This window comes from Canis lupus, chromosome 20, assembly GCF_003254725.2.
Source record: "Canis lupus dingo isolate Sandy chromosome 20, ASM325472v2, whole genome shotgun sequence".
Lineage (NCBI taxonomy): Eukaryota > Metazoa > Chordata > Mammalia > Carnivora > Canidae > Canis > Canis lupus.
Window position 1 is genome coordinate 17,689,135 of NC_064262.1, and position 24,019 is coordinate 17,713,153.

The 24,019-nt window shown below is 35.5% G+C and overlaps 1 long non-coding RNA gene across 1 annotated transcript in view; it reads right to left on the reverse strand.

Annotated features, from left to right (window-relative positions):
• Window positions 1–1,544: 1,544 nt before the first annotated feature.
• LOC112662945 (uncharacterized) overlaps window positions 1,545–24,019 on the reverse strand; it is a 35,871-nt gene continuing 13,396 nt past the window's right edge. Inside the window, exons 4-5 of the long non-coding RNA XR_003138971.3 lie at window positions 10,576–10,787; window positions 1,545–4,575 (exon numbers count right to left, since the gene is read on the reverse strand). This is a non-coding gene — a long non-coding RNA (uncharacterized LOC112662945). The remainder of the gene's footprint in view (window positions 4,576–10,575; window positions 10,788–24,019) is intronic.

The following is a 24,019-nucleotide window of genomic DNA, read 5'->3' on the forward strand; positions in this document are numbered from 1 at the left end:
AATTACCCAGAAAGGAGAGAGTAGTAAATCCTTCTAAAAGTCATAGTTCCAATTTTCTTTTCAATTTCATTTTGGAGTAAATTTGGACACAGGTTTATTCAAAAGCTGACATTTTCTTTCAGTACATCTTTTCTGTACAAAAATATGTATAATGGATCTACTAGTAGCATTGGAGACCATTAAGCTACAGAAGCATGAAATCAACTAGAAATTATTATTTTAATTCTATGCACTTGTGCATAACAGGATGAACACTGTGCCAAATAAACTTTCATCAGGACTCTACCTAGTATTCTACATGCTAATGGGGCTTGAAGTTTAGAATACAGATGTGTGGGGATATAGCCAGAGAGATGCACTCAAAATCAAGATATCAGTTGTCAATCTCTGGAGAATTACCAGCTACAGAACTAAGAACTGAGGTACATCCTATGCCACCCCTCCACTGTCATTTGGCTCTTCTCTTTGATCCTTCAACCAAACTAACCTGACCTGGTTTTCTTTTTTTTTTTTTTTTAATATTTTATTTATTATTTAAGTCACAGAGAGAAAGAGAGGCAGAGACACAGGCAGAGAGAGAAGCAGGCTCCATGCACCAGGAGCCCGACGTGGGACTCGATCCCGGGTCTCCAGGATCGCGCCCTGGGCCAAAGGCAGGCGCCAAACCGCTGCGCCACCCAGGGATCCCTGACCTGGTTTTCTAAGGAATTGCTGTTCTATTCCGAGAGATTTTTCCCTCGCAAAAAGGAACTAGTGATAAATACCACATCCAAACACAAAATAGGAAACTAACTAAAGTTACTAGTCATTCTTGCAGCTCAAGGGAAGTAATAACTGAGTTTTTGACATCACATGGTTCTACCCTTTCTCCAAAAGGTAATATCACTTTCCAATGAGCTATTTGCTGATAGGAGTATCAATTTAAAGTGAGAGCATAGTGAAGAATAGCAAAGTTATTATGTATTTTATTACTTTTGTGCCTCCTGGAAGGAGGAGGGTCAGTGTGGATAGCCAAGGAGAATTGATAGTGAAGTAAAATCACTGTGGCACTTACCACAAAGCACCTGTTAAAAGCGTGACATGTTTATCTTCTTTAGACTCACATCACATTTGAAAGTGAAAAACATCACAGAGCTAGAAAGGACTTCAGAAGGTACCAAGCCTTTTATTCTAAGGCTGGACCACAAAGAAACAAGCAGGGGAGTGATTAAGGTTTGAACTGCAAGTCTGTGATTTCTCCTCCTACTTTCTGGAGAAACCCGCTGATTTAAAGAAATTAGGGTATTTCTGTGTTATTTATTAAATGAATGTCTCAGAAAATTAACATTTCTAATATCCCACATTCTATATTTAAAATCTGGTCATAAATGGATTAAGAATTTAAGAATATGAGATGATATTTATTTATTTATTTATTTTTATTTATTATTTATTTATTTATTTATTTATTTATTTATCTTGCCAAGGTGAAGATTCTGCTTATCTCCTTCTTAGGGATACTAGACAGACAGAAAGACAGACAGATTCATCGATAGACAGAGGTCTTTAAAAAAACATTGCAATTTATATTTTTGATAAGACACAAATCATTATCCTTTTTTTAATCCAGTTATAGTTCTTAGAATAGTTAAGATACGTTCTTAAAAAGAAAATAACCTAACAATTCATGCATCTTCCACCACAAGTTGTCAAAGCTTTAGGGATTTCTCCACAGGCAGCCTTCTTGCTGAGACTTTTTTTCCCCCATAATCATATTTAGAAAAATAAGAGTTTCTAATGATACAATTTTAGGTCCTCTAGAAAGGATGTTCAGTGACCTTCTGCCTTATTTTTTAGCATTTCAAGTACCAATTCTCAGCAGAAGGACCAGATTAAAATTAGAAACCTATTAATTTTTCCAAACAACAACAAAAGGATGCGCAATCATAATGTTCCTTACGGCATGCTTTACTGAATTACCACCGGATCTGAAGTGAGTCATGTGGGATATACTACCCTGAATATAAAGATGATTCTAAATGACAAACTTTTCCAAAGTTCTAACACACAAGACTATAAACGTAAATCTTTTGAACTATAATTATGGATAATTAAATCTCACAGTTAACAAAATATCATTACAAATCATATAGCAAAATGAGTTTTTACATTCATATCCTGGAATTCACCAATTCAACATTTGTCTTTTTTTCCCCTGGAATGTTTATAAATTATGTAAAGGTTTGTTTGTCTTAAGATGAAGTGTGTCAAGTCGGGATTTATAAACTTCTTTCAGTTTTAGCTTTCTGTCCAATTGTTAAAGAAATATTGTGCTTATATTTTGCTCACTCAAATTTATTTATAATGCCATTCATTATGTACTAAAAACTATCTAAATCATGCTTAAGATTTTGAAGTACCTGATCTAAAATGGAAATCAGCATTCAGAGACACATGAGAGAATTATGATTTTTTACATATATATGTAGGGTTTACTAAGCTAAGAAGACTCAACAACCAAAACTCTCAGCTACATCCTGGAAACTCAATGTGTCAAATATCAGGGTAGTTTTCTATTCCCATTTGCAAGTAAACGATGTGAATCACAGTTAATCCTTTCTGTAATGCCTGCATCCTCGACTTCATCAGTTATTAAAAAGCTGGAGAGACAACGAGAGGCAGCAGTGAAAGGGCCTGGAATTATTTGGAAGAGATCTTCCGTGCTATAGTCTTAGGATAAAGGCTGAATTATAAATGAACCTGGGAAACTTTGCAGGTACTGCCTGTAAGTCCCATGCTGTGCAGTATGCCTGTGCAAAGGAAAATCCCCTTTGAAGAGATTAGCAGAGGTGGTTTGTATGTGATCACAGCAGCCAAAATGATGTGTGACTCTTGCCTGGCTTAAAGTGGATTAGCAAGACTTAAAAGATGGAAAAATTGTTTTGTGTGAAGCTCACCATGGTTTTGGAAACATAAATGAAATCACAGTCCTATGAACTTAAATATGATTTCTATTGGGTCAATGTGATGAAAATTCCCTTCTAAAAATTTAAACAAAAAAAGAAATTGTGGCTTGCCAATATTCACATGGGCTAAAGATTGTTAAGATTTGAAAACAATTTCTTAAGATTTTTGTTTTTATGCACTTTGGATTCATCCACATAGATGTCATTTTATGTGTCCTGAGAGTTAGTGCAGTGAAATAGAACCCTGAGTAAGAAATAAAATAATCAGATTCTGTTCCCAGCTAGCCACTGACTATCTGGATGACCTTGGATTAAACACTTAACCTCTCTTAGCTTTTGTATTCTTATCTATAAAACAGGAGAGTGTGCACCCCACAGCCCTTACAATTTTGCAGGGTATATCCATTTTATTGTGATTTTAAAAGAGCTTGAAAAGCAATGAAGTATTCTTTAAGCCTTAGGCATTACTATTACATACATTTCTGGTTGTAGCTACTGATAACAACATCTACCATTATCACGTAATAAACCTATGAATCCAAGCATTATTTCTCTGAAAACTATCTGATTCTGTAACACAAGAAAGACTTAAGGACAGAAGACAGAAGAGATCATTGAGGTGTTTGAATGTTATTTTATTCCCTTTTTTTCTGCCAGCAAAGTTTATCATTCTATCTCACCAGAAATTTAGGCTGCCTGTAAACTATCAGACCTCACTTCATTTTTCACAAATGAGAGAAAATAAAAGCTATAGTGCACATTTAATAGTGACCTATTGACTACAAGTCTTTCCACAAGAAACAAACAGTATCTTAAAAAGGCAAGAGAGCCTACCAGGAGCATTTGTCTTTCCTTCCTTTTATATTGACTTCCAGATGTCTAGCATTTGGTGCACTCTTTCTTGTCAATCTTTAACAAGAGCAAGATACTTTTCAGCAAACTATCAAAGTCATTAAGATTACAAATATGATCCAACCATCTGCTTTTATAACCTCTTTTTCTCCATTGACTTTTGACAGGTGCTTAGAGAAAGAAATATTTCAGAGCCCTGACATTTTTTTTTTGAAAAATAAAGAGGGCTACTGACCAAGTACTAGGACACTTTGATAAAGGTTAATCTCAGCTTTTAGAATTTGGGGATTTCATAAAACAGTACCTGGTCTGTTCTGTTATTAAGTTACCAGCCACAGTGTTTCAGGTGTAGAAGGAGAATCTTCAATTAACAGCAAACTCAAAACAAACAAACAAAAACCAAAATACACTATAAGAGAAGTTTAATATATGAGACAGAAGATAGAAAACAAGAGAAAAAATGCACACCTTTAATCACATTCTTATAAAATTATAAACTTTTTTACCTGGTTCTGATTTGTACCTTAGATATATGTATCAGTTACCAATTCTTACTATTAAGAATCCATATATTCAAAATGGAGAAAATGATATGGAGAAATACAGAATAAAATCTAAGCAGAGGGATCCCTGGGTGGCGCAGCAGTTTGGCGCCTGCCTTTGGCCCAGGGCGCGATCCTGGAGACTCGGGATCGAATCCCACGTCGGGCTCCCGGTGCATGGAGCCTGCTTCTCCCTCTGCCTGTGTCTCTGCCTCTCTCTCTCTCTCTCTGTGTGACTATCATAAATAAATAAAAGAAAAATTAAAAGAAAAATCTAAGCAGAAAAATAATACAAACCATACTGATCTTTTTTGTTGACTATCTCAATCAGTGGTTCAATCCCAATAATTTTGTGTCTATTTCTGTGATAACAGATATTTAGGGAGATTAACAGAGCTTGAAGTTGACTCCCAAAAGTCTGAATAAAGATTACTCAGACTCTCATAAAATACACCATAATAAAACAAACAAGTTGACCATTTTTGCCAACCAAGAAACAACTTAAAATTATCATTAATATTACAAATACATTTACAACATATTAAATGTGGAATATGAGACCATAATGAAAAAACAGAGTACTAGAATGTACAAATGACATATTCACGGAATGAATATGTAATAATATGTCATTTGTATTAATGAAATATTATAGTATAGAATATTATAAATATATTTTATAGTCACATTATAATATACTACAGTTATATAACTTTATTATATACACTGGACTTAAAGCCCATCTAGAATTATTGAGTAACTGCTGGAAATCCCACATCTTCAATGAGAAAAATCAAAATAATCTGTAAGATTAAGCTTTTGTAGTAGATATTTAAATGTCATGTGGCAATTCCAATAATGCCTATCACTAGGCATATCACCCATAAGTCAAGTCCAAGGCATTTGTTTATTTTTATTTTTTTAAAGATTTTATTTATTTATTCATGAGAGACTGAGAGAGAGAAAGAGAGAGACAGGCAGAGGGAGAAGCAGGCTCCACGCAGGGAGCCTGATGTGGGACTTGATCCCGGGACTCCAGGATCACTCCCTGGGCCAAAGGCAGGCGCTAAACCACTGAGCCACCCAGGGATCCCCAAGGTCCTTTTTTAAAGTGATGAGAAGGCAGCAGTCTCTCTCTCTCTCTCTCTCTCTCTCTCTCTCTCTCTCAAAGATGTATTTATTTATTTGAGAGACAGAGCATATGCATGTGAGAAGGGGAGGAGCACAGAGAGAGAGAGAGAGAGAGAACCTCAAGCATGCTCCACATCCAACACAGAAGCTAGATGCAGGGTCTCGATCTCACAAGCCTGAGATCATGGCCTGATCCAATACTAAGAGTCAGGTGCTACACCGAATGAACCATCCAGGTGCCCCAGCAATCTTTCTTCTTTTTTTTTTTTTTTAACAGATTAGCACTCAAGAGGATGGAAGCCTGTCTTAAGAACCATATGATTCCAATAATAATTTAGCAGATTTGAAAAATAGGAAAGAAACCAGGTAACGGTGATATCCTTACATCATCTGGTTTTAGTCATTCTAAGAGACAGGTAATCTATATCTGAGTATCTACATTAGATGAGTCAAATAAATTAACTTCTATGTCTATGATAGTCTCCTTTGTGAGAAGATCCTGAAGTTCTTCAAAACATGAAGACTATGTTTAAGAATTCTTCACTAGTAAGAACTGTTTAAAAACAGAATGGATGAATGTAATAAGTTGCTATTTCAAATGTCATAAGATAAACAAATAAATTTGTTCTTGGGAGTAAATCTAAGATGATTTAAAGACAAGCAATGTAACATGGCAGGAAGACCTTAGGTATAATAAACTGTTGCAAGAATAGAGGGAAAAGAAAATGCAAAAAAATTTTTTAAAAAAGCAGTGGAAGGTAGGAAGAAATAGGTTAATAATGATTATTTTCCACATTTAGTATTAAACATTTCATCATTGTAACTGAAGATAGTGGAACTAAAAGACTATAAGGAGTAAATATGATAGCTGGCAAAGGAGTAAAACTTCCAGTCAAAACGATGTGTATCATTTTAATATTATGTTAAAAATATTCAAATATAATCAACCTGTAGGCTAGCTCCAGATGGAGAGAAAAGAACTGATCACTATGTAAAATATTTTCTGCTTTCCTCCTAAGCCTCTTGTTCAGAGTTGAAGAATCTCAGAATAATGTCACTGAGGACAGAGGATCAGCCACCACATTTTAGGGTGAAGTTGTCAGATACAGATTACATCCTATGCCACTGCAGACTAAATCTGACTCAGAAAAAAGAAATTTTCTCAAAACGATTAATAAGCTCCAAATTTAGAATTTCCTAAATACACTTACTTCAAATAGTATTCATTGCATACTGCTGCATCCATCGAAGGCATGGAATGTGAAACTTCACATTGTTTTCTAGCTCTTATCCTGTTATTTGATATTCCATTGGTGTCCCATGCAAACTTCGAAAACTTCAAATTTTTGATGATTGTATATTAGGAAGGGAAAACAGTTACTATTTACTCTTCCCATTCCAGTAAAACTATTATTTAACAAGGACTAAAACATGTCTGAAATCATGTTCCTCACAATAACCCTATGAGGGAAGTACCATTATTATTTCTAGTTTGAAAAAGGAGGAAGTGACTTAGATGTGATGTAACTTGTTAATGGTCACACGACTGTACTCCTGATTCTATAGCCAAAGAGCTGTACCATCACCTGAAAGTACCAAAAATACTCATGCAGTAGGTGTCTTGGGATCTTTGGTGAATAGAACCAAAATATTTTATTCAGGCTAATTCCATGTTGCGCATACCCAGTGACCTTGATGGTACTAACTTGAATATATCTTTAGGGGTCAAAAATATTAAAAGAAGAAAGAAAGAAAAGAAAGGAAGAAAGAAGAAAGAAAGAAGAAAGAAGAAAGAAGAAAGAAAGAAAGAAAGAAAGAAAGAAAGAAAGAAAGAAAGAGAGGAAGGGAGGGAGGGAGGGAGGGAGGAAGGAAGGAAGGAAGGAAGGAAGGAAGGAAGGAAGGAAGGAAAGAAGGAAGGAAGGAAGGAAAGAAGGAAGGAAGGAAGAAAAGAAAAAGAAAGAAAATAAACATTAGAAACCAGTGTACCATATATTGAATGCTAGCAAGTTAATTAAAATTAATATCTGAAACATCATTTATATGCAAAGGTTTTTGTTTATGTTTGTTTTTTCCCCTCTCATTAGCACCAGCCCCATTGAGCTTCTGAATACATCTCATTGTTTTTGCAAATTACAGCCCTTGTCTATTATGAAATCATTCACTGTGTCAAAAGAAAAAGACACTCTCCAAAAAAGTTCATACTCAGAGTAGACTGAGTATGAAGTTTATGAGCAACTAATAATCATATGTCTGATAATCTATCCAGAATACAAACTCTGATTATTTGAACTGCCTTTACTTCTACCAGTTAAATCCCATTATCTATATAGATATACATACGTGTACTTAATGCATGCAATGAAAGATTCAGTTCCAAATAAAAGATCTACCTTTTTGTATGATATTTAACAGCAAACTGATAAATGAGTCATTAACATCACTTAAGTTTCAGTGTTTTATGATTAAAACTAACCCTCTCTTCTCTAAAAGGCAGTAGACAAAACTCACGCTGCATAAGGTTGTCATTATGCAGGCATTGAATTAGCAACTACATGCACATTTAACATGAATCTGTGCTTGATGCTTGAAGAATGTTTTTTCTCATTCATTCAATCAGCGTTTACTGACTGCCTACTATGTGTGTGGTATTCATCTAGGGACTGGTGATAACAGCTGTGGACATAGCCAACACAGCAAAGAGACCATCAACAAGCAACTAAACAAGAGAATAATGCCTGCAAGTTGACTACGTTAAATGTTATAAAGAGGTACTGGGTTGAATAGTGTCCCCTCAAAATTTATGTGCATGTGGAGCCTATGAATGTGATATTTGGAAGTAGGGTCTTTGCGCCTAATCAAGCAGCACTTAATCAATGATACTGGATTAGGGTGGGCCTCAAATCCACTATTACTGTTAATTTTTTAAGAAGAGAGTAATTTGGATACAGTGACACAGACACACAGGGAAGAAGTCCATGAGAGACAGAGGCAGAGATTTGAGTGACTTGTCCACTACCCAAGAACTGCCTAGGATTGCCAAGAGCCACTAGAAGCTAGGCAAGGAAGGACTCTCCCCTGGAGCCTTCAGAGAGAACAGGACCCTGCTATCACCTCAATTTGAGTGTTCTAGGTCCCAGTACAGTGAGTATAAATTTCTGATGTTTTAAGCTACCATTTTGTGGTATTTGTTATAGCACTCATGGAAAACAGAAGGCATGAAGGAAACAAATGGATGAACATAAGAAAAACCAACGTGGCAACAAGAGCTGTTTGGTCCCGAGGCTTAGGGAAGGCACATCTATGAGAGGTTGATTTTTAAGGTGAGACCTGAAGTATAATCAGTATCATGATGAAAACAGAGGGGATAAGCATGCCAACCACAGGGAATAGCAAGAAAAAAGGTCCAGAATCATAAAAGCACTTGAGAGACTTACAGGAGAGCAGGGATGGGGGTTGGAGAAGAGACCAAGAGAGATACCAGGAGGTTGAGATGTATGAAAAGAAGAGCCAGAAGAGGTGAACATGAGACAGATGATATCAGTTATTTCCTAGTCTCAAGAAGCATCCATGCTAGAGAGAAGCAAAACTACATATTAATAGCTCTAATTCATGGTAGGCGATAATAAACACCCTAAGGAGTGTACAGGGCTCACAGAGAGAAAGCAATTATTTCCTTCCATGAGATTAGTGGGAGATTGGCTGACAAAGTACCATTTGTTCTGGGTTTTAAGCATACAAATAAAATGTATTGTAGCATCTTAGGTCAGATTCCCTAAAAGCAAACCCTGAGATGGGGATTCTCTTGCAAGAAATTCATTAAGGGAGTCCTCTCCAGAGAAAAGGAGAAGCTAAATAAGAATGTGGTTTCAAGTGATGGCTAGCTTCATTCTGCTCCCACAGGAAGCAAGGAAATACAAATCACACAGCAAATCTGTTTTGCCTGAAAGGCAAATGGCTGAGATTTGCATCTCCTGCTCCAAGTGGTCATTAGCTCTGGGTCAACTAGGGAGCTTTGTGCCCAAGCTACTGGCAGGAAAGCAGCTTCTATTGCCCTAGGGCAATTCTATGAACAAGGAAGTGAATGGAAGCCTTTGGCAGACACTCCTTTAAAAGGGATCCCTCTGAGCAGGGTAAAAGGGCATCAGCTAGAGATGTTCAGATAGGAACTGATTACAGTTATGCAAGAAGGAAAAATAATAAGGGCCGAGACTCTCCTATGTAAATTGTCTCCAGCTAACTGAGGTCATATAATGAGTAAGAAGGGACTAACGAGCACTACTAGGTATTTACTGAAGAGTATACAAAAATGCCAGTTTAAAGAGACACATGCATCTCCATGTTCACAACAGCATTATCAAGAATAGCCAAACTATGGAAACCCAAATGCCCATTAGCTGACAAATGGATAAAGAAAAAGTGGTGTACACACAGACACACACACACATACACACAAGAAACACACACACACAATGGAATATTACTCAGCCATCAAAAAGAATGAACTCTTGGCATTTCCAATGAAATGGATAGCGCTAGAGGGTGAAATAAGCTAAGTGAAATAAGCCAGTCAGAGAAAGACAAATACTTTATGATTGCAGTCATATGTGGAATTTAAGAAACAAAACAGATGAACATAGGGGAAAAAAGAGAGGCAAACCAGGAAACAGACTCTTAACTATAGAGAAGAAACTGAGGGTCACCGGAGGGGAGGTGGCTGGAGCGATGGGTTGAATAGGTGATGGGTGTTAAGGAGGGCATTTGTTGTAAGGAGCACTGGGTGTTATATGTACGTGATGAATCACTACATTCTACACCTGAAACTAACATTACACGGTATGCTAACTAACTGGAATTTAAGTAAAAATTTGAAAAAAGAAGAAGAAGGGACTGACCACACCCAGAATGGCAAAATAGCAGTCTCTGCATCACTGTTGGTACATTCAGCTTCTACTAAAGGATAGCAGGAGAAAAGGTAAGAAAAGCATTCCTCCTTACTGTAAGGCCTCAGAATGACGTGAATCAATGACAAGAATTAAGTTTCAACATTGAGAGTAGATAAATGCTAGATCAAATAACTAGTGGTTATTTCCAGACAAAATACCTACAAGAAGAAAAAGAAGGCAGGACACATGATCCCTTTGTTTTGTCTCTGTCCCAAGAGATAGATGAATGATTAATTATCCCATCCTTTAAGGATTACAATACTTGTCGCAATTTCCTTTCAATAAATTCTTGAGGCATTGTTTTCTTCCTTTAACTTGTGGTCACTGAAATTTATTTACTATCCAGCAGACATCTTCAATCCCAGGAACGTAAGCTAAAGCAAAGTAAAAATAATTTCATTGAAATGTTTTGCCAGAGCAAAAATTTGAGTAACACTATTCCTTGTATGAAACCAAGCCTGTAATATAATGAAATAAAAATAGTGCCAATTGTGGCTTGAAGATTTTAGCTTCCTAATTTATTAATGTAGTCAAGGAAATAATGAGATAATTTTTCAGAAGAATGTATCATATATATGTACACAGAGTAGAATATATGATAAATTCTATTATCAATGATAGAGTGATAGGGCTAGTTCACTTCTCAGAGATAACGACACAAATATGTTGATTCTCAGCATGAATACTGGTTGTTCATTAAACCCAAGGGGACTTCTGGGTTTAGATCAATAGCAAATTGGAGGAATATCAAAATTAGGAAATTTGTTTCTTAAATTCACATTAACTATTATTGCCTTCAATGTCTGCAGGGCATTGTCTGTAACTATTTTAGCTCCTGTGATTTTTTTCCTATTTAATGGGAGGAAACTTTCAACTGAATAGCCAGCTACTATTATCTTTGCATTTATATCAACACTGATCATTGTGCTATAACTGTTGGCAGTTTTCACCTTTTAATAAATCATTTATAGTTATTTTTTAATACAAGCAGTTATAAATGACTACTTACAGTTAAAAACCTAACTCATTATTTTAGGCTATTTTAGAATGTTCTCCAGGATAAAACATATGATTGATTGTAATGTTAGGGCTAACAAATCTTTTGCTAATGGAACAGTTTTATCAGCTCTGTGTCTTGCTATCTCCTACCCATACATTTCAAAAGTCACTTGTAGACTGCATGAAGATTTTAAATAGTTTGCTTTAGTCGTAAAAATTATTGAGGAGTATTAACTATATATTTTATATATTTCAAATCCTTATAAAAATTATTTGGTGAGAGTACATAACATTTATATAATGAGGACATTTATAGACATAAAATACTTGTCCTGAAACCTAGGCTATTAATTCTATAATAGGCTACAGAAATAAGGAAATTTGGTAAATTACATTTAACCTTTATTTAAATATGTAATTTATTTTCTAATTCTGTTCATAAAATGTGATAGCCCCAATCAAATGAATATTATTTTTCATTTTTAGAGAAATAATGGGTTTATTTTATAGGTTTTCCTACATTCTTAAAGCTCTTTCTTTCCCCTTCTAGCTATTCTCTTTTGGGTGAACTAAAAGTTACATTAGTTCCCTAAAATTCATATGTGTCCTAGTCATGTAAATACTTATAGTGCAATACTTATCTCAGACATTACTAGAAAACATTTAATAAATAGAACTATACAAAAATGTTTTCAGTTAAATTCTTAATTAAACAAATATTATTGGATTTATCAAACATTTGGGGGGGTAAACCCTTAATTTCAGTTCAATTCAGTGCTCTGTCACTTATACCTCCTGTGACTTTCCTCAAAGGCATTTTAAGTTCCAAACTTTCACATCCTCATTCATAAGGTGATGAAAATAAGAGAACTAAGTGTACATGGTTGTTATGGAGATTAAATGAGGTATTGTATATAAGGTATTTGCCCTAGTGTCTGGCACAGAATAAGTGCTCATTTAATGTCAGGTATTATTACAGACTTTTAGTCAGTGTCTAAGTCCAGAAAAATGAAAATATCTGTCTCATTACTTAATAATCCGAAGAATGTACATAGCTCAATGCCTTGAAAATACAAACTATTTTATTTTCTAGGAAACACAAGTTAACAAAGTAAAAATGATTCAAAATTTAAATAACCTACTCTGTCAGAAACAATAGCTTGTTTATTTTTCAAATATCTTATCAATCTTTCAGTCTCCAGTAATCTTCTTGACAAAATTATTTTAACAATTTCACAAATATCTTGGTGCACCTTAGATAAATAAAGCCTGTTTTCTCATATTCATCCATTATATTAGGATTTGAAATTACTTATAATCATAGAACTTATACATCCGACTTTTTAGTAGAGGAAAATAGACATGCAGAAAATGGACAAATTGGTAAGTGTTCAGCTCATCGATTTTTTTACAGTGAATACCCCCCGTATAATTACCAATCAGATCCAGAAAGAGAATTTTATGAGCACTCCAGTAGCTCCTATCACACCATTTCCTGATCACTAGCCTCTAAAATTAATCACTATTCTGACTCCTCTTGACAGAAATTAGTTTTCCATATTTTTCTAATTTATGAAAGTGAAAACACAAAGTGTCTACTCTTTTGTTTCTGGCTTTTCTTACTTGATATTATGCTAGTGAGATTTATCCACTTTGTTTTCTTCATTTTCATTGTGGATAGTATTTCATTGCATGAATGCATCCTGATTTATATATTTATTCTGTTCTTGATGCAAATTTGAGCTGTTTGGTGAATTTATCAGACATTATGTATGCATTTCTGTTGTGTTTATACCAAAGAGGGGAATTCCTGAGTCAAATTGCATTTATTTAGCATAAACAAATATTGCCAAAGGGAATATATTTTCATGAAAATGGGACTTAGCAATTACCCATTTTACAGATGGGAAACCAGTGGCCTGTGTGGTTAAGGCACTTATCAACAGGTCTAAGAAGTACTAGTCAAAAGTGTGGGAATAAAAGAAAATAAAAAACCCACTATGTGTCCAGCATGTGCAGTGTTAGGGGTAAAATGGCAAAAGAGGGACACCTGGGTGGCTCAGTTGGTTAAGTTTCCCACTCTTGATTTTGACTCAGGTCATGATCTCAGGGTCATGAGACAGGGTCTTACATCAGGCTCAATGCTGGGCATGGAACCTGCCTAAGGTTCTCTTTCTTTCTCTCCCTCTATCCCTACCTCCAACAAGCGAGAAAATAATTTTAGTTTTAGATTCGATCCCTGGACCCCAGGGATCATGACCTGAGCCAAAGGCAGACGCTCAACCGCTAGCTACCCAGGCGTCACAAGAAAATAGTTTTTAAAAGAATGGCAAGAAAAAGAAGCCATGGCCTCTGCTTTCACATAACACAAGTCTAGTACATGAGACAAATATAAAATAAAAAGTCAAAATGATGAGTTTATAATTATAAAAGATTTGAGTGCTCTGAATTAAAAGGAACCTGATACTTAGACATCATATAACAATATCACAGGTTCTAAACTAGTAGCTCAAAGAAGTCTTTCCCCAAGAATCAAGTTGAAGCCAATATTCAAGGAACAAATAGTTGAATAGGAAGAGAGGTGGCAGAGGGCATTCCAGACATAAGAAACAGTATCTGCACAGAATATGTGCTGTGAGGAAATGGCTCTTATGGGAAGACGTGGAGAGGGGGTGATGGCATGAGTCTGCAAAGATAGGTAGAGATGAGGACATACTTAGCCTTTAGTCATTAAGGATTTGGAGTTGTTTCCTAAGAATAAGAAGTCATGAAAAGGTTTTAATGTGGGATGCAGAGAAGTACAGAAAAGATCACACTGGCTGCTAGGTACAGAATAGACTGCACAAGGATCAGCATGAATGTATGGTACATAATCACGGGGGACTGATGTCATTTTCAACAAGGATGATGGCAGCAGAGATGATGAAGAGCTGGCTGGGATCCCTGGGTGGCGCAGCAGTTTGGTGCCTGCCTTTGGCCCAGGGTGCGATCCTGGAGACCCTGGGATCGAATCCCACATTGGGCTCCCTGAATGGAGCCTGCTTCTCCCTCTGCTTGTGTCAATCTCTCTCTCTCTCTCTCTCTGTGACTATCATGAATAAATAAATAAAATCTTTAAAAAAAAAAAAAAGAGCTGGCTGTACTGTGATATGTAGTGAGTGACATCAACAGCACTTGGTCATGGATTAGGTGTGGGCCATGTTAATAATGAACACATCAATGATGACTCCTAGGCTTTTGGTTTGCTCAACCAGATATATAACTCTCAGTTTAATTCTAGGAATAAATTAATTCTGGCTGTTGATATAGCTAAATCTAATATAGCTTTTCGAAAAACAAATAAAAAAACTCCAAAAACTACGTTTAAATCCTGAAATTAAAAAGTGTGTCTTTTATCACCTTCAGAAATGCTGATTCTCCTCCTGACATGGTCTGAGATGCTGCCAACTTTTTTTCATTCCTGGCATCCATCTCAAGTCTTCAGTCTTTTCAAAGACTATTGATTGTGGATTTCAGCTTGAAACATATTTTTGGAGGTGTTTAAAGATAACATCTGTTGTATGCGCATATGAAATAGATCAATGGTAATCACCCACTCACTATCTACTGATCAATTTGAATGCTAGTGAGATATCATTATGAATTTCTTCTCATTTCATTTCCTACCGTTACACACACTCTATAAACTTGTTTTGGGTTTGGTTTATTATCATAAACCTAATGAAAACATTTCATCTGCATGGAGCTGTCACAGAGTTGTCTATGAGCGTTTTGTTTCAATATAACAGTAAGTAAGAAGTGCTTAACTGCGTATATCTTCATAAACAAAAATGTCTCTAAATCATATATCTGCAATTTGGGATACATTTGGTACATACCTTGTCATATTTAAGCTATGAGTGATTCATGTATTGGTCTAGATGGAAACTATGTTTTGGATGACTAAAGAATATTTTCAAAAAGCCAGAAATTCTTGAGAAAAGAAGAGTTAAACATATATTTTTACTTCCCTTTCTCTAAATCCTTTTTTTTTCCTTTTTAAATGAATGCATATCATTGCCAGATTAATTTTCTAAAAATACATGTTGCATCATACCATTGAATTGCATAAGGACAAAAGATGCTTCCATATTACATACTGCATGAAACTGCTTCATAACTAAGATCTTCCATTAACTTTTCTTATCCAATAGACAATACTTCATTTCTTTCTACTTCTTAGACGTCTGGCTCTACCAGGTTCAACCACATTTCTTTAAGTTGTCTTTTTCCTTTGAAGCCTGAACTTTTGTGTATTGCCTCCCCACCAGCTCCTAAAAAATTCCATAACCTCTGTAAATACTATCTACTCCTCAAAGCTAAGATTAAATACAAACTCTTTCATTAAACATCCATCATGATCCTTGCTCACAGTGCTTCACTTCTTAGTTATCTTGATTACCTATATAATTAATGCTACTTGGTTTAAACAATTAAATAATTGGTTTGCAGGGTAACACTTTCATCATTAATAGACATTATATTCTCTAAAGGAAGGGATCTTTTCTTACAAATTTACATGTCTGTATCACAATGCTGCCATAAGCTTTCATTAAAGAGATGGTCAATTGATTATTGATTGATTAGAATACTCTGAGCTGCTTATTAAATACAATTCAAGTATTGGGTACATTATGATTTTCAAAGTCATAGGAACTCTAGGGGGTAGAAAACATTCAATTTATATTTTCTAATCTTTCCTTGTATTTCTGACTTTAATTTTGTAACAATTGGAGAGAAAGCCAAAGATGAAAATTATGAAAGTAACTGAACCATTTGGAAATTCAAAGTTATTGAAAGGAAAAGCTGGAGAGTCAGTCACACTTTTACTGCGATTCTGAAGAAGCATATGGCCAAGTATTTCCTCATCAACTTTGCTCACTGAACTCTACAACCTAATATAAGCACCACAAATGCACATCAAGACGTCATCCGACAAGTACCATTGACAATTTTAGGAACATGCAGAGCTCTAATTTTTCAGTACTGAATATCAAGTTACGAATGTGTTTGTACAAATAGATATGACATGCATCTTCTTTTTAAGATTATTTATTTATTTATTCATGAGAGACAGAGAGAGAGAGAGAGATATTGGCAGAGACACAGGCAGAGGGAGAAGCAGGCTCCGTGCAGGAAGCCCGATGTGGGACTAGATCCTGATACTCCAGGATCATGCCCTGAGCCGAAAGGCAGACACTCAACCACCGAGTCATCCAGGCGTCCCTGACATGCATCTTAGAAAGTATTTATACATGACTGATATTGAAATATACATGAGATAGCTATTTATATAATATATTCATTTACATGTCCAATAATTATATATTGAGCACCTGTCATGTGACAAGAACTGTATTAGTTGCTAGAGATACAACAGTGACCAAGAAAGAGGGACATGAACTTTGGCATGATGAAGCTTACAGTTTAGATATGCAGAATCAGAAATCATTAAAAAAATACAAAAAGGATAAATCTGGATTATTTCATCTGCAGGAGGTAAACAAGTGTCATTCTAGAAAATGACAAGAAAAAGGAAAAGAATAGAATAGAAAAGGAAAGAAAAGAGAAAGAAAGAAAGAAAAGAGAAAGAAATAAAGAGAGAGAGAGAGAGAGAGAAAAAATGACAAGTAGAGCCTGCTGAAAATCTCTGAGGAAATGAAATTTAACTTGATCCCTGAGGGATGACAAGGAGCTGGCCATGCAGAGACCCACTTAGTATTTTGTTTACTAAATATGTCAGTAAGTGTTATAGAGAGACACGAAACAAAAATTTTATCTTATAGGATCATAATCTGGTTTTGTAGTTCCAAACCAAAGGCTGGTCAGCAAGATGATTGTGTATTATGAGCAGCTATTTGGTCTTTATCAAAGTAATTACAGAAATTAATATTAAAAAGGAATATAAGATTTTAAGAGCAAGATATAAGTCATTATGCCTCATACTTTAATTTTTCTACTTAAACCTCTAGTTCTTCCCCAGTACTTTCCAATTCCTTCTACAATGCATCTTATTTTTTCTCAAAAAAAAGACCTAATGATTAAGCAATCACTAAATTACAGTAATATGAATAAAAAATAACTGGGCTGAGAATAAAGGTGTTTGTATTCTTGTTTAATCTCTATCATTCGATAGCTGTTGGTTCCCAAAACTGAAACTGCAACTCCTCCCTCATACAATGAGGAGCTTGACCCTCTGAAGTTTTCCACCTTCACTTCTGAAGACCTTAGCACTTCAGAGAGTGCCTCAAGTATCACCCACCCATTTGGGAAAGGGAAAGGTGATGAAAGGGATACTGGAGCAGGAAGAGCTTTATACTTCCTTCTCCTACGTCAATAAAATAGGCTCTGATATTACATATTTTATATACTGGGATACTGAGTGAGATTATTGTGAAGAATGAATTCTGTGCATAAAACAACTTTGTAGGGGGCCAGGGTGGCTTTGTTGGTTGAGCATCGGACTCTTGATTTCGGCTCAGGTCACGATCTCAGGGTCATGAGGTTGAGCTCAGAGTGGGGTTGACACTTGGCATGGAGCCTGCTTAGGATTCTCTCCCTCCCTCATCCCCTAGCCCCCTGCTCCTTTGCTCTCTCTCTCTCTAAAATAAATAAAATGTTTAAAGAAACTCGAACTTTGTAAACATTGGAGTAGTTGATCTGAGGAATCAAGTAACATTTTAAGAAACCAAATTCTTCAAAACTAAAATTAAAATTATCATCATTTTCTTAAAATGAAATAAATGAACTGGAAATGATAAGATACAGGTGTTCTAATATGATTTAAACTCTAGCTTAATCATTTTGGTTAAATCATTAGTTTAACTCACTTTTAAATAAATCAAACTCCTTTATCTGAAAAAAAATGAGGACTTAAAGGAGAGAAAGTTCAATGCACAAATGATTGTATGTGCGGACTAAGTTATGCCTCCCATTGGGCATTTGTGCATGACATACTAGCTACTTCCAGCAAAGATTATGTCTATATCCTGGCCACTCCAGGCTTCCTTCACATCACTGCCTTTAGCCGCATTCTTTGAACCCAGAATTGACCTGACTGACCTAAACAGAGTTGAAATGGGTTTTCACTTTGCTGTTACCATTCCCACAGTGTAAAGACTCACCAAAATGAACTGTATGGTTATTTATGTGACATTAAAGGCAGTTAAAAATTATGACTAAAATTTTAAAACAATAGATCTGTCCATCATTTCTTCCCAAAATATGCAATGTGTCTTATTCCTACAATGAATGAAATCTGATGACCAAGTTACACACAGACTCCATGAGAAATCACTTCTTATCAGGTATATTATAGCAAAGAAGAGATCATTGTGGCCACTTCTGGTTCATGACTTTCTGCCAGAAACAAAGGGAACAATTTGGAAGGGAATAATACCAAAGCATAATTCATTTTCAGCAATATTAAAAATATATACATATTTCCAATAAAAATGTTGCAAAAACAAGATCTAATAAAGCTTTTGAAATTAACCGGGTTCAAACAAGGTATGTGCTGTGAAGAGTGTCTTATTGTTACACAACATTGAAAAAGGAGAGAATAAGATAGATAGTAAAGAAAATAGAAGCTGTTTATCTTTAAAAACTGAATTACTAAAAGTGTTTGGTGCCAATTTATTCTCTGGAAAATATAGAGAAGGTGCATTTTTCTCTCACCTCAGGTGATAAAATGTTCATCTGAAAAACCAGAAATGTTTTCATATTTCACATTGAGCCCTTAAGAAACATCCTTTCTTCAAACAATTTTTTTCCCAGTTGGCTTTAATTAAGTTTAGAATAGTGTACCTAGAAACTAAAAAATGAATGCAAATCAAATTACTGTCTAGACCAACAAGTTCTAATATCTCCCCTTACAGCTGTATCCCGCTTTCAATGTGTTCATGAAAAGTTTCTCCTAAATCAAATTTCTGATAATCAATCACACTTAAATGCACTAGGAGAATTTGTTATTTAAAGGACTCTCCCAGAGTGAACTGCAGAAGTAATAATCCTTGGAAGGTAACACACAATCTTTAACTGCTTTAACTATTATATAAATCTGCCTTTACACTTAACAAATCTGCTTAAAGTGTGGAGCACTTGGACAAAACAAATGCTCCAATATCTTTCAATGTGATCTAGGAAGACAGTGTCAGTTAAAATTGTAAGAGGTTTATTCACCCCCACCTCCTACACTGTCTTTCACAAAACTGTCCAAAGGGATCTGCTACCAGTGCCCCCCGGCCCCACCCCCTGCCAAAGTGCATCAGTATCACAGCTGTAGTTGAACAAGTTGGGTTTATCAGCGGTGGCACTGAGGGACGACACTCATCATGAGGAATCATGGAACAGCTCAGTAGGAGGGTGCTAGAAAGGACTTGTTATAGTATTGGGATTGTGTGAAGTGATTTGAGGGAGAGCTCAAGGAAGCAGGGGTTTGCTCTGGATTGGCTATTCTCAGGGAGTAGGGATAACTCTATGACTGGATATATTAAGAAATCTTATCTAAAAGTAGGGAAGACTAGATCCTTCAGCTATAATGAGCAAAAAAAGCAGCACTCATATCACATGAGAGAAAGTGGTGTTGGTAATGGTTTGGGTAATATCCATGTTTAGTCTCTATTCAGACATGATTAATAGAGTGGTCTTGTTTTTGTCTTAACCCATCATGCTCATAGACTGATGTTGAGATTTTTTATGTTTTTTAAATTTTCTATGAGATTTTTTTATGCGCAACAAGGGAACAGCGAGGTCTGTACTGTGAGCATCAGGCCAGTTTGTAGTAATACCAAGTTCAAGCTAATAGTGCTAGGGCAACTACTGGATGCCAGGTGCTATTTTTCTGTTTTCTTGCTGCAAAAGTGCTCAAATTCCGGCATAGCCTTTTATGATTTCCCATATTATCATATTTAAATCACTAAATCTTCATGCTTAGTGTACCTGAGTAGCCGAACTAACTCTCAGTAGGATTCCAACATTGTTTAAAGCATTAATTCAATAAATCTGAACTCATGCTATGCATGTAGTGTCCATACGTTGTTGATTTTCCAGGACATTTCTAAAAGTTCTACACCTGGTTTGGCCTACATGCCTTGTTTCAGTTTATAGTCACTCTATTTCTACAGTCATTATAAATCCCTTAATTAGCAAATTACCAAAAATTCATTATCAAAATCCTCTTGCTTTCAATATACACTCTCATGTCCAAATTTAAATGACCAGTTGCCGAGGGTACAATGCCAAGTTATTTACTCAGTATTTGTTCATTAAACATTTTTGCTTATTGAGTGCTATGAAGCATGTATTATTCCATTTTATGTAAAAGCTAATTAAAGCTCTGAGTAGCTACAACACACCAATTTCAGAAATTAACATTGTAGTTTAGAGACATGGTCTGTGGTATGTCAACTGAAGAGATGTGAGAGTGACAGATTTGAACCCAGAGAGTCTAATTCCTGAACTCATGCCTTGAACACTGTAAGACACTGGGATATGTATCCTGGGAAAAATGAAATATTCTAATATTTTATCTCATAATTCTAAAACTTTGAATTTTCACATACAATGTTGTAAATAACAGAAACAATAACATAAAATATTCAGAGAAAAGATGAAGCATATTTGAAACTGGCTACTTAAGGATCTTTCTAAAGCAAAGAATTGAGATAAATTTTGAAGATATGTGTAATTTTGACCTGGAAAGATTGGCAGAAACAATATTTGACTGGAGAATAAGATGTCATAGAAAAAGAAACCATTTCCTTTGGGGGAACCCAGCTATAACAGTTTAGCTAGAGTTGGTAGGGAAAACTATAAGGGGTGAAAGGGTTTAAAAAATAGCAGAAGACATTGCATATAAAGTATTTACATTTTTCCTCTAAGTGAGAATGCAACACTTTTGTGTTTTGTGTTTTTTTTCTGAAGGTTGTTTGATTTTTATTTTTTCCTTTTTGGTTGCATCATTCTGAGTATTTTCATATAAACAAACAAACAAAAAATCACAACCAAAAAAAAAAAGCTTTTGATGCATCCAGTTATATCCTCAGGATATTCCAAATGTTTCCAGGTATCTCTGTAGTTTATAGACTGTGGTTTTGTCCAGCGAGCAAAGGTCAAAAATCAAATGTCATGTTCGTGATATGAAAGTGTCCAGGTTCTTCTATAAGGTTCATGATCTGCTACAGAATGTGTCTCTCCCTCAGCATCATTAACCTTCTGTGAAGCTCTACCAGTTTATGTACATAGGTCTTGTCACATTCACCATTCTTTATTTGCTTATCTGATTTGCTTTGCTTTATCGGACTTTTCACTTCAAGAATCTGGTTGTTATTGGTTTATTTAATCAAAAGACATATGATAAAAGCAGTGTATTAAAAAGATTAAACTCATTTTTCTTCAGATCAAATTTTACTTAGCACAACTAATGTGTATATAGTTGGTGTCAAATTTCAAATATTTCATGTAGTTAGAGCAGTAGTTCTAGAAGATTCCACCCTAGATGATAGTCCTGGCTGAGAAGCCAAAAAGACCAAGAAAGAAATAAATGAAAGAAAGTCCACTCTCTGAGTCAAAACAAACAAACAAAACACAGCCTAATGTGATATTCTCCACAAACGGTTCTCAAAGGGGTCCCCAACCAGCAGCATCAGCATCACCCAGGAACTTGTTAGACAAGCAAATTAGTAGGTTCCACCCCAGACCTCCTGAATCAGAAACTCTGGTGGTGGAGTGCAGTGCTGCCTGTTTTAACCTGCCCTCCAGGTTGTTTAGATGCACATTGGGCTTTCAGAATGTCTGCTCTAGACATTGCTACTCTGATTGTGATCACTATCAGCAGCGCAGACATCACCTTAGAACTTATTACGAATACAGAATTCAGACCCCATTCCAGATGTATTGTATCAGAAGTGACCTATTAACCAATTCCTCCAGATGATTCTTAGGTATGTAACCCTAAAGAACTACAGACCAAAAAGAATGCTAGACAATATGTTTTCTGGATTCTTCTCTGAGTCTTGTATGGAAGTACCTTTCTACATAGGTCAAGGTAGGTAACAAGTTGGGGTGTTTCACTGTCCTCCCTAGACCCCTTGTATACTCTCATTTCTTTCCCTTCTCTGCACTTGAATCCCAGCCTGATATTCCAGTCTCAAATTCCACATGCCTACTTCAGAAAGAAGTACTAAGCCTAGATTCTTCTGCTGAATATAAATGTAAAATATTATTCTTTATGTCTCACTATTTGATCAGTACATAATCATGATGGTTCCTCATTATAGGAATAATTAAAATCATTCCTGGTTATAGATACATATCACAGTTCTTTATTATTTAAACAGTTCTGATCAATTCCTTCCCCCTCTTTACACATAAATACTGAATTAGCATTTTTTAAAGATTTTATTTATTTATTTATTTGAGAGAGAGAGACAAGGGAGGACCAGAGTAAGAGGTAGAGAGAGAACCCCAAGTAGACTTAGCCCAGCACAGGACTCAATATCATGACCCTGAGATCATGACCTGAGCCAAAGAGTTGGACACTTAATTGACTAAGCCACCCAGGCACACCCATTTTAAGTGTTTTAAAATGTATTCTGGTACCAAAACTCAACAGTTGTATAATCTCAAAGTAGTTCATTTTTGTTGCCAAATGCAATGTTTTATTTTGTTTTGTTTTCTCCTTTAGACCTTCTTTGGCATTCTACAATACATTCCACCATGGACTGCCATCCACATTTTATTTAGAAGCTATGTCCCTTAGGTGACTGATCTATCATTAGCCTAAATAATCTTTAGCTGGATTTTGTTATTTCTTGTCTCCTAACCATATTTACTTTAAAGAAGCTTATTTTCATTCCTTATAGTTGTCTTAAGTAGATAACTTTTCAAAATGAATTCCTCTCTCTTGCCTGTTATTAAAAAAAAAAAGTTCACAACATCCTTGCCTTCCTAATTAGTCTACCTAAACTCTATCCTACATTTTTGAGAAGCAAATCAGTCTTATTACATCCTACTTTAAAACGCTAAGTAGGTGATCTCTAAATTACTTGCCCCAATTTAAATTCCCTAACTTTTCACTTCTTCCCTGGTATTTAAAAAAAAAAATTAAACAATTTTCTATTGAGGTGTAAGTGGCACACATTATATTAATTTAAGGTGTACAAAATAATGACTCACTATTTGTATATATATTATGAAATGATCAACACAGTAAGTCTAGATAACATCTGTCACATATATAATTATAATTTTTTCTTGTGATGAGAACTTATAAGTATTATTCACTATGGTCACAATGCTGTACATCATCCCAACTTAAATTAGAAGTTTGCACATTTTTACCCTCTTCACCTGTTTCTTCTACCGCCTACACCCTACCTCTGGGACTACCAATAGTGTATACAAAATCTGTATACAACATACAGTATTAGTCTTTCTCTGTCTGATATATTTTTCACTTAGCTTTATGTCCTCAAGAGAGAATCTCAAGCAGACTGCATGCTAAGTGCAGAGCCTGATGCAGGGCTCAATCCCAGGACCCTGAGATCATGACCTAAACAAAATCCAG